This window comes from Larus michahellis, chromosome 6, assembly GCF_964199755.1.
Source record: "Larus michahellis chromosome 6, bLarMic1.1, whole genome shotgun sequence".
NCBI classification, from domain to species: domain Eukaryota; kingdom Metazoa; phylum Chordata; class Aves; order Charadriiformes; family Laridae; genus Larus; species Larus michahellis.
In genome coordinates, this window is record NC_133901.1 from 1361134 (window position 1) to 1379262 (window position 18129).

An 18129-nucleotide genomic window follows, 5' to 3' on the forward strand; every position below is an offset into this window, starting at 1 on the left:
TTCCAGGTAGAAAAACGCTCATTCTGAAATAATTTCTCTACCATTGTTAGATAATTCTGTTCGTCTGCTTTTTAAGGAGAGATTAAATTCCAGCTGAAAATCAGAGAACAGGCTAGTGGAAAAAATAATTTAAATTAAAAAAATACTTTCTGCTCTGTTTTTATTCTTTTCAAAAAAATTCATCCTATTTCCTTTGTGAAAGAAAATTTGAAACCTTGGAACAGTACAGTTTAAAGACGCCTAGCTTTGAAGTGCATTTTTTTACTGTAACTTCTGAAGATACTAATCAAAGGTATATAAGAATTTATATGGCTTTTTTTTAAGTAAATAAATTTTACCTGCACTGGATCGAGGCAGACCCTAAATCAAGCACATAAAAATAAAAATATAAAATATTTATTACCTTTGTAGAAATTTTAATCCAAATTTCTGATCTACACTTTGTGGTTAGATACTAATCTCGTGAACTGAGCCAAAACCTCAATCCCAAAGGACTGTAAAATCCTGAAACCATTTACAACAAACTTGGCGTGTGGACTTCCATAGAGACAACCGTTTTATTTTCCTTTCACTCCATTTTTATGATAAATCAGTTTTTACTCTTTTAGACTTGAACAGATACCTAAACTCCAAAGTTTTGAAAGCAGGTGGCTCCAAGTCAGCTTCCTGCTGGAAGGGGGAGAAGTAGTGTGTGCTCACAGCCCCAGAAAGCTGAAGCAAGGAAACCCCCTCCCCTCTATTTCCCCCCCCATTCTCACTCCTGCCACTGTCCCACAGTTTGCCACCTTGTTCACTGTGTTACGCAGCGGCATGAAGGGTGGAAATCTAACCTGGCATCCCCACCAAAACCTATATCACGTGCCTGGGAGCTCTTTCAGCCTTTCTCCCGCACTGCACACCGACCCTTCCCAAAGCAACACCCCACGGGGGCCTCTTCGGGAAAGGACTGGAATTCCTGAGCATTGGCTTTTGTTTAGAGGGGAAACAAGCGATTAACTCTCTTACTGCTAATGGAAGTTCAGGGCAGTGGTTAAACTTGCCACTTTCAGCAAGGTTTAGCACACCTGAGAACACCACCTTTTACAGAAGAAAACAAGAAAACATGCCAATTTTAAAGAAGCAGTTGGCTTTGATGTCACAGCCCTCTTTGCAAGGTTGCCTGCATTGAAGTCTGTGGAGAGGCAGGGCTGGATTCACAAAACTGCTTGCAAGGGACCTCCTTACTCACCAAGCTTTTATGTTAGAACTCTCCCTGCAAAACTCAGGCTCTCAGAAGCCTACAGCACAGGCATATAAAAATGCATGCTTATGTTCCAGGATACCATTGAGTACCATTGATACCATTCTCACATTGGCCTTAAAAACAGTCCTTGGAAATAGGTAGCTGCATTAACTCCTTGAGAGACACCTTTGATATCTTCATATTGACATATAGTCCCACACCCAATTCAAGACAGACCAATATTGGGATTACAGACATAAAAAGACTTACATCCCAAAGGATGAAAACTTAATCTAGGAGACACTGCACATGCTTTTTATGATTCCCTTTTTTGGCTGTTAATTGTGGCCATGTCAGGGCACCCAAGCGGTTGCTTACATGCCTCTCATGAACTTGCAGTTAAGATTCGATATCTCAAATGAAGACATTAAGTGTCGAGCCTGAAGCCTGTTCTCCTGTTAACGGCTGAACATACACAGTACAGGACAGCGTTCAACTGATAGAAGGGCTGGTCTTACTTCAGCTACCACATCACTGCTTGCAAATTGGATGAACCAGCTCCACTACACCAACCTGAGAAGCAGAACAAAGAGTAGGATTCCCAGGAGTTTGCAGATGCAAAAAGGTAGGTTACAGTTGCATGGCCAATTTGCATGCCAAGTTACCACAACTGCACAAGATGAAGGCAAACAGTCTGTCAGCTGTAGATTTGCATATGTAATTAGCAGGGTTAAATACAAAGACACATGTAAGTTTTGCCCATAAGTGTTTTTGCATGTGTACACATACACAGTGCAGAAAATCAGGTCTTGGAAGTGTCCTGGTAGAATAACATGTAAACTAAGAGCTCCATGACACTGAGAGAGCCTGGGCAAAGGGCCAGAAGCTCCTGATTGTAATCTCATCTGTGCAACTGAATCACTGTGGTTTTAGGCAAGTAATTAAACTTTCCACTGTCTTGGTTTTCTCCTTATGTTAGATACAGCCCAGTATTTTCCCCTTGATGTATAAGAAGGGTAAATAAAGCAGATGTATACAAGCTAATACTTTACTGCCTAACCTTTGCATTTTAAAGCACCAAGAACAGTAATTTTATTACATTACTCGGTTCTAGATTTCTTCTCTCACGCTACAGATATACAATGACAATCGCAGAGGATACTACAGATTTATGAAACCTTCAAGTATAGGCACTGTACAAAACCAACTGAAATTGGTGATTTCAGTGACTTTAAGATCATGCTTCATATTAAAAATTAGTGTCTCAGGGCACAGTTTTCATGTTACATTAGTTTGATGTGATAGAGATTTTGTATCTCCTGTGGCAGCACATATTTTATAAACATCTAATAACAACCAAGAAAGTGGTTTTAATCCACTACATACCCAATAAGCTGAATTACTTCATCATTTTACATCATTTTTCCTAAAACATGAACATAGGAATCAAATAAAGCAACAGTTATAAATGCTTTTATGATTAAACCCCCCAAATGACCTTAAAAATAAGCTGTAAAGCAACCACAAAAAGAAGCCCAGGTTCAGACAGTGGAAGTTTTCTCTGAGGTATGATGTGCTTTCTTTGGCCCTTGCAAAACAAAGTCTCATAGTTAAACTTAATCTCTCTTGACCAACGTCAGTGAAAAGCAATCAGTAAAAAGGAAAACCAGACCTCCTGCAGCAGGTAAAACAGCTCAACCTTACGTCCTGTTCTACAGTGACTTAAACGCAATCATTAGTATGTAATTTACAGCTTTTAATAAGACTCTTACCACCTCTTTTTTGACCTGTGATGTATTATGCATGGCAAACTGTACAGAAGTGACCGAGTCCAACCTCTTCAAGGTAAATCCTACCTGAAAGGCTAGATGAGATGGCCACAGCTGAAAGCTCACAGGAGGTGAGAACTCAGGCAAGCTGGTGTAGGTCCCTTCCTTGTTACCGAACTGAGAACCCTAATGCCTCATTACAATTCCTTCCTTTCACCTGTGAACGGACATGGAACCTCTGTCCTTGAATCTGACCCACATAAAAATCTCCTCCACTGAGAAAGTGAGAAATGCGATGTGGATTACCACCATAAACCAAAGGGAAATGTTGCTCTTTAAAGTTTATTGCATCCATTATTTCCATAGAGCACGAGCGATTCCAGCAAATACCTGTAAGAATGCCAGCCCTTTTGTATTGCCTGCAGTTAGCTTATCTCCAATTATATAAACAGGTACATGATGACAGTCTTCGGTAATAGAGGTATTATGGGGAAAATAAGGGTTGCTTTACTTTGAGTGTAGGTCTTAGTAGAAAACAGATTAAAGCTTATGTGGATATACAAAATAATAGATAGGCTAATTCTATTGTCTGCCTCTCCTAAATTATTTTATTAGATAGAACATATTAATTATAATGAAAGAGAACCCCTGACTCTGTTGGCTTCTAATGAAAATTCCTTTGTACAATCACGGCAGGATTTCCCACCATTTTCTCTTTCTGATGAAATTAACTCCCTATGGTTGGTCACCAGGATAAGCTCATTTTAGCCAATCAGCTTGGGAGCTGCCATTTACCTCACAAAGGGAGAAAAAGGTATCTGCTGTCATAGCAACGAGTGGCTTTGCTCTGATCATCTTTGGATCCTTTAGCATAATGAAAGACACCGGCTTGCTTTTTAGATGATTAATCTTTTCCCCTGTGAACCTACTTGAATACATTAGCAAAACAAGTATGAAAAATTTGTTTATCCCAAGACAATCATTAGAAAATTACCTGCAAGAGTAATTCTCATTAGGGCAGAGTTTGTGAATAGCAGACCATATGGTGAATGAAAGCAGCAAGAAGCAATAAAATCTCAAAGCTGCAACAGGTTGCAAAGTTTATCAGGTTTCAAACTAAAAGTTTAAATCGGTTAAGCATCAAAAGTTGTGAAAATTGTTTTCTTGCTAAAATTCCAGATAGGTTACAACAGGAAGACTCAACAGATTACACCACCAAGGCTGCAAATCCTTACCTACTCAAACAGCCTTTTTGTGTGTGGACAGTCATGCTAATTCCAGAGGGCCTGATCCCAACCATATCACGTAGCTCTGTAGACTCTTATTAACTTCAGTGGTGCTAAGCTTACAGCTGAAATTATAGGACTAGATCCTTATCTTACACTAGCATGAATTTAGATATTATTACTTTGATATTTAAATGGCATTACAAAATTAAAATGATAGATGATTATGTACAACTTTTGAGAACCACTCCAGAATAAAATGTAAGAGAAACTAAGATTTCATAATACGCTCTCTGACTACTTTGGTATTCAGAAACTTCTTATTTTAGCTATGTAAATGATGAGTAGCTAATATTATACTGGGGCAAGGTGAAAGAAAAGTGAGATCATTTGCAGTACTGAAATAGTTTAATTATTCTCCTATACCCACGAGAAGTCCCAGTAGAACAGATTTGGAATTCATGCTATGTAAAGCTAAAATGACTCCTCCAGTTTCAACAAATCATTAGAAAAAAATAGAAAAAAAGGAGGAGGAAGAGATAAAAATTTCTATGAGGTATCATCTGTTTGGTTTTGAGAGCAAAGACTGATGTAATTGTGCGGAGCCTGCCACAATGCACTGGAGCAGGGCTGTTCGTACCTAAGGGTACTGTTCCAAACACTCCTGTGTAAGCACATGGATTTCTCACCTTAGCAAGTTTTTTTTCATCCAAACTGGATTCTGTTTGGATACGTCTCTAGTCAAGCCTAAGATAAATCCAATGGTCTGCCTCTTTTTTTTAGAAACAGAAAATTCCCTGTTTACAGCAGTAAATCAGTAATGTCCTCTGTTCTCACACTCTCTCTACCACAGAGGATTAAAATATTTTGATTCTCTTTCTAAAGTATCTGTAGTGTTATAAAGTTCTTGGAGAGAAGAGTACCGGGTCTAATCGCAGATAGGCCAGTCCAATCATTGAACCTCACTACCATCAGGCATTGTCTTCCAGACCCGAAGTTACACGATAACGACAGAAGTATAGAGGCCATTTCCCTGTGCAGCCCTTTCATTTGAACTCAACGAAAACAGGTTTCCCATCGATGCTTCAAAACTAGCAGGTTCTATCAAGCACTATGCAGTTCTACAAGCAGTTATTAATGGTTTTATTAATGGTTAGCTAGCTAGAAGAGTCTTAGAGGACTATGACATCAAGTTTTGGATGTATTTATTTTTTCCTTGACTGGTGAATCCCCCATTCAGTGAGTGGTGAATCCTTCCTCAAATGGAGCTCCTCAAAGGCAGCTATCAGAGACACTAACTAGACAGGGAAGAACAGACAGTTGGTGTTTGAGAAAGGTTCACCCATTTGGAAAGTAGTGGTTGTTCTAACATAATTTCTGGCTCTAAAGGTTGGGTTTGCACTTGTAGGATCAAGTGCGTATTCACTGTCCTAACAGGAAACACCTACTTTTCTCTCTGCCGTAGCACAGGAATTTCTCAATACTTCTGCTACCTGAACAGAAACTCTTCGCTATGGCTACAGTTATATCAGCATATTCCTCTTTGAGAAAATTTCTAAATTTTAATTCCCCACCCAGAATTTCACGTTTACCCTTGGGTGAATATAAATCAAGTCCATCACTTTTTCAAATGCCTACTTCTCAATCAAAAGCCGTCCCTTACAAATTAAACTTATTGGATTTCCCAGGTTCTGATTTTCCTCCATTTATTTACTTGTAGCCACCAAAAGAAACTGGTTGAGAGGCACAGAGAGGGACAGGGATGAAATTTCCCACTGTGGGTGAATCTAGAAAAAAAAGAAAACTCCCTAGCTATTTACAGCATTGCTCATTACAGACCTAAATTTTGGTTTTAAGAAAGTCGTGCAAAGCCCACTCACTTTCATCTCTCTTCAGGCTGTTCCGTGGAAGTACCCACAGATTGATCAGAAAAATAAGTGTCCAATTATTGTTGAGGAAAAACAACAGAAGAAATTTTCTCTATGTTTCCATAGGTACTTGTTTCTGCTGAAATTTGAACTTCACTTTGTAACAACCTTTTTCTACAGATGACCTTAAATCCTTAATCAATTTCATATGAAGTTCTAGGGGAAAATCTCTGGGGAATGGTCTTCAAACTGAACCTCCTTGATCCAAGATCTAGGTGGCAAGTGGGCCCAATCAACTGCCAGGTACAGCAAATCAAAGTAAGCATGATTAGCATATTCCAAATTCCATTTTATTAAGCCAAGCCTCAAGTATTTAGCATGTAAATTTTTCCAAGGCCCTTGATGAAACATTACCATCAGCACCAACCGCTGAAAGCAAAGCAATAACAGATGCAATAGCATCTCCAGGGTGACTTCAGATTTTCATCCATATGAAGTAATTAATCCTCACTTTGTGTGTGTGCTCTGTCTTATTATCTTTCCTACACTATCTACAGTTACCAGGTAAAACAATTGGAAGCTTTAGTCCCCCCAGTATTATTTACAGTACAGGAATGCACAGATTTAAAAGCATACCTCCTTTAAAATGTTTATTCCTGGTCATTTCTTACACTCATATTGTGTTGATTTAGCACCAACAAGAAAATTCAGTGGGTTTGATGAAGAGCTTTTTTTATACCCTTAATCTACCTCATACCAATCAGGAGAGATGAAAAATGTTCTTTAACAATTAGAACTCCTTAGATCCATGTTGTGCATTAAATGGTAACTATGTAATTAAAAGGAACAAATTTAAAATCTGACAGCAATTGGTGCATCTCCAGCATTTAAAATGATTCAATTATTAATAATTCATGCTCAAAACCCCATATGTGGGCAATGAAGCAGAAGGAGAGATGAAAACGAAGTCTGATCCATGACTAACCTTACATCTGTACAGAGCCTGACTAAACAGAGTTACAGCATTATGTTTTCTACAACATTTACCCAAATACAGTAGGAAATTGTCACACCATAATATGTATTTGCAGTGATGCTCAACAGTTACTTAATAGCATGGGGGTGGGGGAAAGCCATGCTAATATACAAGAATCCAGATCACATACAATTCCGTACCAAGCCCAATTGAATCCGAGTACTGAGTGGGTTAGATGCTTGAAAGATTTTAATTACATGTGCGTTAAAGCCAAATTTGCTTTAAAAATTTCAGACAATCCAACCCAACCTTTATGATTTTAGTGCTGGCTTGAGCAAAAATTGGGAAGTTTAGCACTGTATGGTCAGACTTTTAATGAGAAACAGTGATCCTTCTGAGATGCTAGTCTACATTTAAAATAGTAATTAGAAGATGATGCACATTGTTTCTTAGCTCACTTATTCCATCCAGCAACACATTCTGAATGTTATTAGATCTGCTCCCATGAATTTAGTCTAACTAGAAATTTACACAAGCAACTCGCTATACCATAGATGTCTTTGTATTAGTTCAGCCCAAAGTTCAAACCCCAGTGAGATTTCATCTGTTAACCTACAAACTTAATTACTTAATTCTAAATTTAGGTTTTCACTTTCTCTCTTTTTTTTTTTTTTTTTTTAAACCAGCTTTCCTTCTATAGCTTTCTTGGCAAATACGACGCTACAATAAGCTGCACATGAAAATGATGGCAGTGACATGTTTGAGTTAGTTGCAAAGCCACTTTTCAAGCCCAATCCAATGAAGCTGCACATGTTATGCCAAAGTCCTCATGAGTCAAGAAGCTGTAAGAGAAGACTGAGGGGCACAGAAAGGGTAGAGCTGCTAACTCCTTGCATTAATAATATTAAAAATAATTTGTAACACTACCATATTGCTGGATGCAACTGTCAGAAGAGAGGGTCTGGTCTAGGAGACCTCCCGAGATAGAAACACACACACATTATCCATAGAAATACAGCACTAAGAGGGGTGTGCAATGCTACACCTTTCATTAAGGGCCACAGCTATTTAAGAAATAGCCCAAAATATGTTTATGAAGGGTAAGGCTGGAACGTACCCATACTTTTACCATTAAAACATATACTTGATTTATGTGCATTAAGAGAGATTACAAAGTTAGTGTTTTAAACATGCTCATAAATTTAAAAAAAAAAGTGTCATAGATTTGTTTACTCCTGCAACCTTTTTGATGTCCTGGTTTTAATCATCGTTCCATATGTGGGGGGGATGAGAGAAGAGACATGTTTATTCTGTGGCTGATTTATTACAGAATCAGGACAATTCAGATTCAAATTCCACCCCTCCTTAAATACATTGTTGCTGTTCTCTCTTTCACAAAATTTACCACCACATGTAAAGGTCAAGTCCACTGGTAAAGTAATTCATATGGTTATCCAAATCCTATCCAAGCTATAAATTAATGTGACATAAACTGCCTACAGCGTTTCTTCTATTTCTAACATTATACACAGGCAAGTCTAGCCTGCTGTACTGATAATTAAAGTAAAAACCGCATATGCCTCCCCCAAGAACACACACACCAAACAGAAAGTCAATTAGTTCCAGGATGGGACCTGCTGAGGGAGGCACAGCAACGATCTGTAGCAAATGCTAACTTTGGGCTTTCTGTGGAAAAAATAAGTACACTTCACAATTGCCACCTGTATCGCCATCACAGAGAGAGAAGTGCCAAAGGAGGAAAAAATGCTGCAAAATTTCAGTCAGCATCCTGATGTTCCCCGTTTTACACAAAGCAACCAGAAGAGCTGCAGGCTGGTCTCCTAATGCTCTGAAAAGTAAGACTTACAGAAATCGTATGCAAACATATTGTTTTCCAGAACTTGCCATTTCCTTAAAAATCTCAAGCCTGTGGTGGAATTTGATGCATGTAGTGCAAACAGGCTTTACTTTCTGTAGCCAGAATGAGTTTGTTTATTTTGAAACCACAGACTGATCATCTGTATTGCCCTCAAGAGTAGTCAAAAGAGATTAAACCACTTTTTTTCATTCGTGATACAGCTAACAGTTTGATTAGTGAACTTAATACCATAAATAAACTGGAACAACTCACCCTGCAGACTTCACTGGAAATGAGCTAATATGCACCTGCTGAAGATTCAACCCACAAGGAGGTAGTCTCCTTGGAAACTGCTCCTGATGGTCTGAAATGCAATGGAAACAGTCACTGAGAAAATTTAGATTTGTGGAAGTGCTGGGAAAGGTGGTGAATGCCAGGATTTTGCCCCCAAAATTAAGTGTATGAAGAAGGAATGCACAAGTGTGTTATGTAGTATAAGTAGTTTAGGGATCCCAGAGCAGACCTGGAAAGAAGAATCTGTGGTAAAGAAGTCAAGAGAGACTTCAGAGACTAAGATATGTCATCCATCCCTAAATTACAATTTCCTTCACTGAGGCTATGTGGCTGAACTAGCATCTTCAGCACAGTTTAACCCATGAGAAAGTAGTTTACCCAGTGTGGCTCAAACTCTGCTGTAAGCCTGGACATTTACAACACCTGCTAATATTTGCTTGTTCTCACATGCTTTTAAAACATGTTTCATTTTTTATTAGCATTACAAACAACTATTTTCTGCTGTCCTCTCTCTCCTCCCAAGTCTTTCATAAAACCTGTCGACTGATTTATTCAGGCACTTATCTTTTAACTTGCTGTCACTAGACAGGTGCACACTTGCAGCAACTCTTGTAGCTGAGCCCATTTAACAGCTCTGTTAGGGGCCCATCCTTGCAAGACATTGAGCTGCACAGAAGTTAGCGGCCTGAATACACATCGAAAGCAATGATTTAGGGCTCTCTCTATCTCGCAGGCAGTGCTCAGTGCCTTAGGCATCAGTTTCTTCCTTGTTAAGAAGATTGTAAAAGGACCATCCCATCTAACTATGTAATGTTATTTTAATAGGCTATATGAACTTGATACAGTACTGGTTATCTGAGTCAGAGGCTCCATTTACAGCAGAGACTTCAATCACAAAAGTAGGTAAAAGTAAATCCCTATAACACAGATTGATAAGAGAGTTTGGACAGTGTCAGTGTCCAGACCTGAGTGATCTTGTTTGCATATTCCAAACCCACTTGACCACAGCTGCACGCAGTTAATTTTCGTTGATGTTTTACTGTCAGAGGCTGGAGATGAAGGGAGAGAAAAACGAAGAGCAAATTCAGATGGAGATTTGTTTATTTTTTAAAGTCACCAAGACAGTAAAGAAAATCCCAAAGAGGTAATTCACATAACGGAAGCAGGTTGCAGAATCCCCCTCTAGTTGCCATTCTACATTACTCTGTATCACAGGCTGACCTTTCATGGGAGATGAATTTTGACACTCTGGGGTAGCATGTAGGACGATAGCCACAGATTATGCAGCCACATACAAACTGCATTACTTAGGAGCTGAAGCAGAAGCAACAAAGACACGTATGTTCTCTACAGAGATGACTCCAGCCACAGGTGAATCTTAAAAGATCTCAGATACAGATACATCTACACATACTCCCTCTTCTGTGCAAAAACCAAGCTCACTGCAAAGATGACACCTTAACAGAATATGAAGTGACATTTAAACTGTTTCAGTCCATATCCAGAATGTCTTCTACTAGTTCTCCCACAGAAAATTATCCAGATCTCTGCATCTGAACTCTGGAGTAATGCTTTTTGTATGATGAGAGGTCTTTATGAGAAGGAAAGCGAGTGCAGTCTCAGTAATTTTAAAGACAGAAGATTATGACGTGAGCTCTATAATGGTTCCTTCCAATTCCAGCCCAGTATCGTACAGCCGAATACGTGTCCTACAGCTACAGCCCAACAACTTCGCTAAAACATCCAGACTCAATTCAAAAATCTTTACGTAGTGAAATATTTACTTTAATTATCAGAAGTTGCAAGATGACTCCCAAACACACACAGAGTGTCGCACACAGCATAAACAACATCATAGATAAAATTAACCATCAGCATCCATAATTTAAATTCCTTTGGATTCAAACAGTATGAGTGTCTGCACAAAACCTGAAATCCTACGGTATTAGGAAACCTCGATAAAGCTTCTAATTTTTTAAACCCTAAAACATTCAATCCAATCACATGAGAACAAAACAAACCCAAGGAATCAAGTAGCTGGAATGGGAAGCAATTCAAACCAGCAATAAGTTCAAGTATATTTTCTTTCATTTGTGTGGGATCACGACTACCCTTTCACTTTTTTATTTCTTCACTGATACATCAGAAAAAAAGGTCCTTGGCAAACATCTGCTCATCTAGCCAGACTCCTGTTAAACACCTAATACCTTCATTAACGTGTTTAAATGTCTTGTTTTGAAGCAATCTCCTAATTTAGCTTTCAGCAGTATTAGGTACTTCCTTTTGGATCTTATTCATCAGGATATCCTCATACCACAGATGAGGACACTTTATTAAAAGAAAACCATGTGCAACCAAATCTCCCATTTGGTAAAAGCCACAGAGCCAACAGTGACTGACAGAGACACCTTTCGGGGGAGAACTGTGGGGTATTTTCGTGGCTGGGGGTGTTTTTCAGTCACAGTTATGCTTGTTTGAGGTTGCTAGCAGGCCGGAGAAGGGGCAGCTCAGTGCTCACATCCAGCTGCTTTTCAGGGCCTCAGGTTTGGAAGGTGCCATCAAGCTTTGGTCAGAAACAGAATGTACGGGCACACTCGCCACTATCAGCTTTGGGAAACAGCTGCATACCCAGAAGAAAGTAATTTTTCAGGCACCCTAAGGAGCAGCACTTTTGAATGGAGGGGACCATGGGGTTTGGCGGTTTTGTGGCTTGCTTCAGGGCTGAAAGGAGGTTCCCAACCCTGTCATTTCATTTATGGATAAAGACACCTAGCATTTAGGACCAGATGGTTTTAAATGTATCCTATGCTGAAAAGATGAAGGCTATTAATTTAATGAGACTCATACCTCACATAAATCCTGTAAGGACAAGCATGATGAAAACAAACTTGTTCCAAGTGACCAGACGTATCAGTGCCATGCCCCAGCAGGTTAGCTGTATCAGAGGCAGAAACGTATGGGAATAACAACTACCTGGACTAGCCCGAAAGAAATCCACAGAAAACTGCGAGGTGTGGAGATTTCATTCCATCATTCTGAGGATTAAGTGGGGACTGAGGCCTCTGAACCAGACCTGAGGCCTCAGGGCAGAGCAGGCCCCAGCCATGGCCTGCAGGGAGATGCAGCGGGGTGGCCTTTCCCTTCCTTCAGGGAAGATTTCTGCCCTGGTGCTGGGGAAGCTTTCTCACAACAAACGCCTTACTGCAAAACTATTCACGATTGACCCAAAATGTGGAAGTTTCCTGTCAGAGGGAGCGGCTGCTCCAGCTTAGAGTGGGGAGCTGGGGGCTGCTTACGCCTCAGGGCCAGCCTGCAGCAGGCCCAGCGCCGCCCCTGCCCACCAGGCCCAGCTCCACAGCCCTTCCCGGCCCTTTCTCTTCTTCCTCACGGCATCGTCACCAAACTGGATTTACTTCAGCTTGTTAGTTAAGCAACGGAGCTTCACAGGGGCTCTTGTTCAGCCATTTCCTCAGAGCAGGGTTTCCCCCTTCCTAGCCTTGATTGACATTGGATCTGTTTCAGATCATAAGGAACAAGTGAAACCTATGAGCCTCAAGCCTCAGAGCCAGATTTATAGGCAGAAAGAGAATTCTGTGATCTTTTTCCATGTATTCGTTGTTACGGGCAAAATAGACCTCTTATTCTCAGTCTGGAGACACTTTTATTGTTCACCTTTTCTCTTATGTCCTTAGGCATTTGGAGTCACAGCAGAAGTGAGCTGGGCCCAGGACTCAGTGCAAAGTATTACTTGTACTGGAAGCTTTCTGCTCTCGGGATTCCCACAGGAAGCACAGCCAGCCACGGCTTCACCGGTACAAATCAGTCTGGTACCAGCAGCTGAAGAGCTGGATCAGTTCTCTAGCTTCACAACACATAGTTAACTATTTCAGAAAAACAGTTTGAAACATTTCCGTCATCAAACAATAGCTAATATTAAAACACAGGCAGATAATAATTCTTCTAGAAAAAGGTCACAAATTCAACAGCTCCTACCTATTACAGTGTTTACCTTGATTTTAAATGCATTTCGAGTTGGACAAGGCACATAGTAAAGTTGTCCTTGGTAAACTATTTCCTTTGGTTAATTATCTTTACTGATCCTGAATTTGGGGAGAATTTGTTGTTTTCTGACTACTGCTTCCAGAAATTGGATCTCACTCTGGCCAGCTACTAAGCAAGACACTTTTCCATATGTAATGCATAGATGCATGGTTACTAGTCAAATAGCTACCACAGTCACAATTTACTAACAGTAACTCATCTGAAGCACAATGCCACAGACAAGTCCTTTTTACTTTGCATTGGAAAGGATTAAGGATGCTCAGATGCACAGCTACATCTCTGCGCAGGGGTACTAGCTACTTAAACCGCATGCGATGGCAGATGGTTGTTTCACAGCTGAATATTTTCTATGTCCAAATTCTCCCTTTGAAGGTACTTGTGTGATTAATTTGCTTTTTATCCAACTGTTAAACAAATTAAAGTTATTATGAGGTAAGGAAGAACAGGGTTCATCCCATTTCAAGCCTTCTGAAAACAAATATAAGGGTAAAGATGTGGGAGTGAGTTTCCTTGACTACTTAGTATTCTTTTAACCTTAGCTTGATCATGTCAGATCAAAGAAAGAATTAATTACTTTCACAACAAGAGTATTTATTTGTTTGCAAGACACAAACCTCTGCTTAGAGCTGTGGGAGATTTTGAAACGAGTTCTATTGAAGGGAAAAATAAAAACAAAAGTCACCTTTAGAAAAGGGGTGGGAGAGCATAAATTGAGAAAGTTCATGAAAAACAGAACAGGCAGCCAGAAGTAACCCCTCCATGGATATTCCCCACCCTCTAGAGCTAGTTCTGTTCCGAGTGAAACCTCTAGGAGTGGCAATATTGCCTCCATTAAAATAAATGGAAAAATTCCAATCACCAGCAGCTGGGGTGGGACTTGACTTGATCCTGAGAAACTTCTTTAGCCTCAGCTAAATGTGAAGTACGATCTGGATCCCACTCAGCCAATAGCACTTTTGCCTTCAACTCCTGCGCACCTCAGAACAGGGTTCCTGCTTTAAACTTGTTCATTGCTGTTTTCCCTGCTGTGGCCTCCTGAGAGTTTTTCACTTTGAGACCATGCAGAACAGGAACACGTTCAAAGATTATTTTTTTTATTATTTTTTTTTTTAAAGGAGAAAAGTAGTCTTTTTGAAACAGGGAAGATGAAAGAAATAAAAAGGAAAAAAAGCCTTCCTCTTGCTAAAGGACATAGACCTGCTCTACCTGGCAATGGACAGAGCTGAGCTGGCTTTACTAATTTGTCCAAAGTGCTTGGAGATTCTCTGATGGCTTTTTATGAGATACCAAGTGTTATTACTGCATTATTTTGCTCTGCTTCACGAAGCAGACTTTATGACAAGATTTTCAGGGAGCTCCTGCAGAGTGCAAAAAGGTAACTTTAACTGAGCTGTCTGAGAGTCTGACATTAACCTTTCCAAACAGGCTTTGCTTTATGCTCAGGGCAGGGGTTTATTAATTGGTTGAATGAATCATCCAGCACACCGAGGTATTACAAATACAATCACTTATCTCTTTACATTCAGTCTGGACATCTAAGTGCCTGAACTTCTATGCTTTTACCTCCAGCGGCTTAAAAGGGGACTAGTGTGTGCATTGCTGGGCTTGTTTTTCTCCCTGAAGCCTGCAAGCTGCATCATGCCAGAACATGGAGTTCCTCTTAGATATCAAAACTTTCAGACAGCTAAGTTCCTAAAGCAAACACCACCAAAGAATATGACGGCCCACACACCTTTAGGGCACTTACATTACAGACATCAGTACATGTCAGAAAGGTTTAAGATGGGATAAAATAAACAGGTATAGAGTTATTGTCCTTAATTATCCTATGGATTTTCCCCTTTTCCATCCCCCGTGGCTTTTTTTTTTTTTTTAAACACAGAACCAGAAAAACATGAACTATCAGTAAGTCTAGGATCACGGGGAGAGTCAGTGCAGTTGGACAAAATCATCACAGCATGCCTCACATCTGAGCGAACTGGGGCTCGCATACAGACCACCCACCACAAAGGTCTGTAGACCTCACCAGTACAAACTAGACCAGTCTCCGGCTCCCTGGAGAGTCCATGAAAAGAAGACGTTTCAGAGCCTAACTTAGGCAGGCTGCCTTGTACAGACATTACTACCCTCTCCCTACTTTACTCATCTATGGAGCCATGGTCCAGCCACCCCTGCGTGACACAGACTACAGGACCATCCCCGCAGCAGGCCCTGCGGATCCTGAACACTGCCCACGATGATTCTGAGTATCAGCCGTGTCTCCCAACACACAGACAAAAACCATCAAGGGTATTCCTGCTCCTAGAAAACAGGAACATGTAATTTCAACAAACTTCACCATTCTGCACATTAAGTACCAGAACCCTCTTTTTCTTTCTGGACTTCTCAGGAAGACACTGTGGGTGTTGTACACAAACACTATCTTGTCACCTCCCCATTCCTCTTTCTCCTCAGCTCCCTTCCCTTATTTCATTTCAATGCCTAATATAGTACATAGGATAAGGAGAATATAATGACAGTTTAAAAATACTGTATATTTTGATTGCTAGATAAATCTCCTAAAGCCATAGTCTTTTATTACCACTGTTGCAAATGCTGGCTGCACAAATAAGTTAGATAGCTGCACCTGAAACTTTAATAAATTAATTGAAAACAATTCAACGTAATGTTTGGATCATTCATTCCAAGCAGAGCCTTTAATCACTGTACAATTTTCTCTTTATTATTGATTAATGCATGCCAGATATGTGCAAAATAAATATCCTGCAGGACTTGGATTTATGTATTGGAGATAATAAAAAAAAAACCAAAAGCAAGCATGAATTGTTCCACTGTTCAATTCAAATTCCCAGAGATATTAATGAGTGAGAATGATTTCACAATTTGGGATTACCTTCTGATAAGTCTCACAGTGGCTTTGCCTGATTGCAGCACACTCAGAGAATCAATGCACATAGAAAAGAGTATCAGAAAAAGTTTATATAATATAGTATTTTTATTATAAAATAGAATCCTGGTGAATTTCACAGGTGTATTGTTCTTGTACATGCATCAACGTATGCATCACACTGTCAGAACATGTATTATATGCTGACATTCTGTCTTAGTCAAAGATATTGGATGCAGCAAGAGAGAATCAACTGACCAAGGGTTTGTCACAATAGACAGAATCAAAGAATTCACGTATCAGATATTTTTTCTCCTAACAGCACAACTTGCCATTTAGATATATGATAAATTAGATAAAACAGTTCAAAAGTGCTCTGAGTTACTGGTTGGATTTGCCTTATCAAGGTGGCCTTAAATACTCTCTGAAGCAATCATAATCTGTCTTTTCAATACACAAAGAAGTTCTTTGAACCTGGGAGTAGCTTACTCTCTAGTTAATTGATATCAATATACGACCAGTTTGTTTTAAGGATCTGAATTGTTTGTCTGTAAATGGATTTTTCTCAAAGGAAAGTTGTCAAAAAAGTATTAATGGAAAGACTTACTCAATAATGGTCTAGTACCTATTGAGAACTAAATAGAAAGCTTCTATATTTAAGGATTTGCATCAGATTCTTCTTGTGAGTGCACAGACATGTTATCAAGCACTTGTGGTACAGATTCTGCACTTTCAGAATGGCACCTCTGGCCATATACTGTAGCTGTATCTACTCCTTTATCATGCAACTATACCAAAACCATGAATAAAAGGCTCCTGCACTGTACTTCAACAATGTCAAGGTTTCACCCCACATATCCACTCCTAAGCTCTTGTTACTGTAACTGAAATACTTGTGGCATCTCTCATCTTTTTTGCTACATCACAATATCTGACGACAACCAAACAGTTCTTCAAGGGTTGAAAAGAGGCTTTAACTCTTAAAATAGACACAGCTATTGTCCAGAGCAAAATATTATCATAAACGTTAATGGCCTGAAACCCGACATACAAGTGATAGCGTTTAAGATTTGTTTTGGTGACTGAACTGTGACATTGGCACCGAAGATGAGGACATGGATTTCCTTGTTTTGGCAGCTACCGATGTGGTCAGGTAAATAATGTGAAGACTTTCTTGGGGAAAGGAAAATTTGAGAAGCAGTAGACATGAGGCACACCACTACAGGCAGGAGGTTATACCAGAGGATTCCACTTAAATGAATCAAGCAAGAGAGCACAAAGTTCACAAACAAGAAAAAGAAATACTACCTAACAAAAAAAAAAAAAAAAAAAAAAAAGCTTTTCTCCCTGGTCTCATCAGCACTGAAATGTCAGGCTGATAGTCAGTCTTCTGCATTTGAAAACAAAGCAACATTTTAAGAAATATTGACATCTGGTTCTGGAATTATTCATGCAGAGATTTCTTTGAAATTTAAGTGAAGTTTCCAAAAACATATACAGGTGTGAGGAGCGCAGTCACTTCAGGATTAACTGTTCCTCAGAAACCTTAGCAATGATATGAAATTTGAAGCTCTTCTTGAACTTTTCTGCTAATTCAGTAATTACTGCTGTGCCTGAAATTGGCCTCTTTCCCGTAATTACTCAGCATGTATTTTCAATCGAAGAGGTTAACACCTGAATTTAGATTCCAATTAACACCCAAGGTGGACTTTTTGTTTAAAGCCTAATAAATCAGGGTCTTTCCCCAGCATAATATTTCACTAGCCCACATAGGCAAACACACGGTACATGCTCTGGACATCTGAAAATCTGCAGCAGAGCATGGTCAAACCGTGACCAAACTCATCAGATTCGTGGAATATTAAGATTACGCATGTCAGCTGGGGTCAAGCAGCTTGCGTGTGGGCACACCTCTTGCTTTCTCCCCAGCTACAATGAAGACTTGGCACTGATACAATTTACCATGC

At 39.6% G+C, this 18129-nt stretch overlaps 1 long non-coding RNA gene across 3 annotated transcripts in view; it reads right to left on the bottom strand.

The window, feature by feature from the left end:
- LOC141745211 (uncharacterized) overlaps positions 1-18129 on the bottom strand; it is a 208851-nt gene that overhangs the window by 145239 nt on the left and 45483 nt on the right. For 2 of the 3 annotated variants that reach the window (XR_012587705.1, XR_012587706.1), the window contains exon 2: positions 9193-9283. The exons of the other annotated variant lie outside the window; for it this stretch is intronic. This is a non-coding gene — a long non-coding RNA (uncharacterized LOC141745211). The remainder of the gene's footprint in view (positions 1-9192; positions 9284-18129) is intronic. 3 annotated transcript variants of the gene reach the window in all.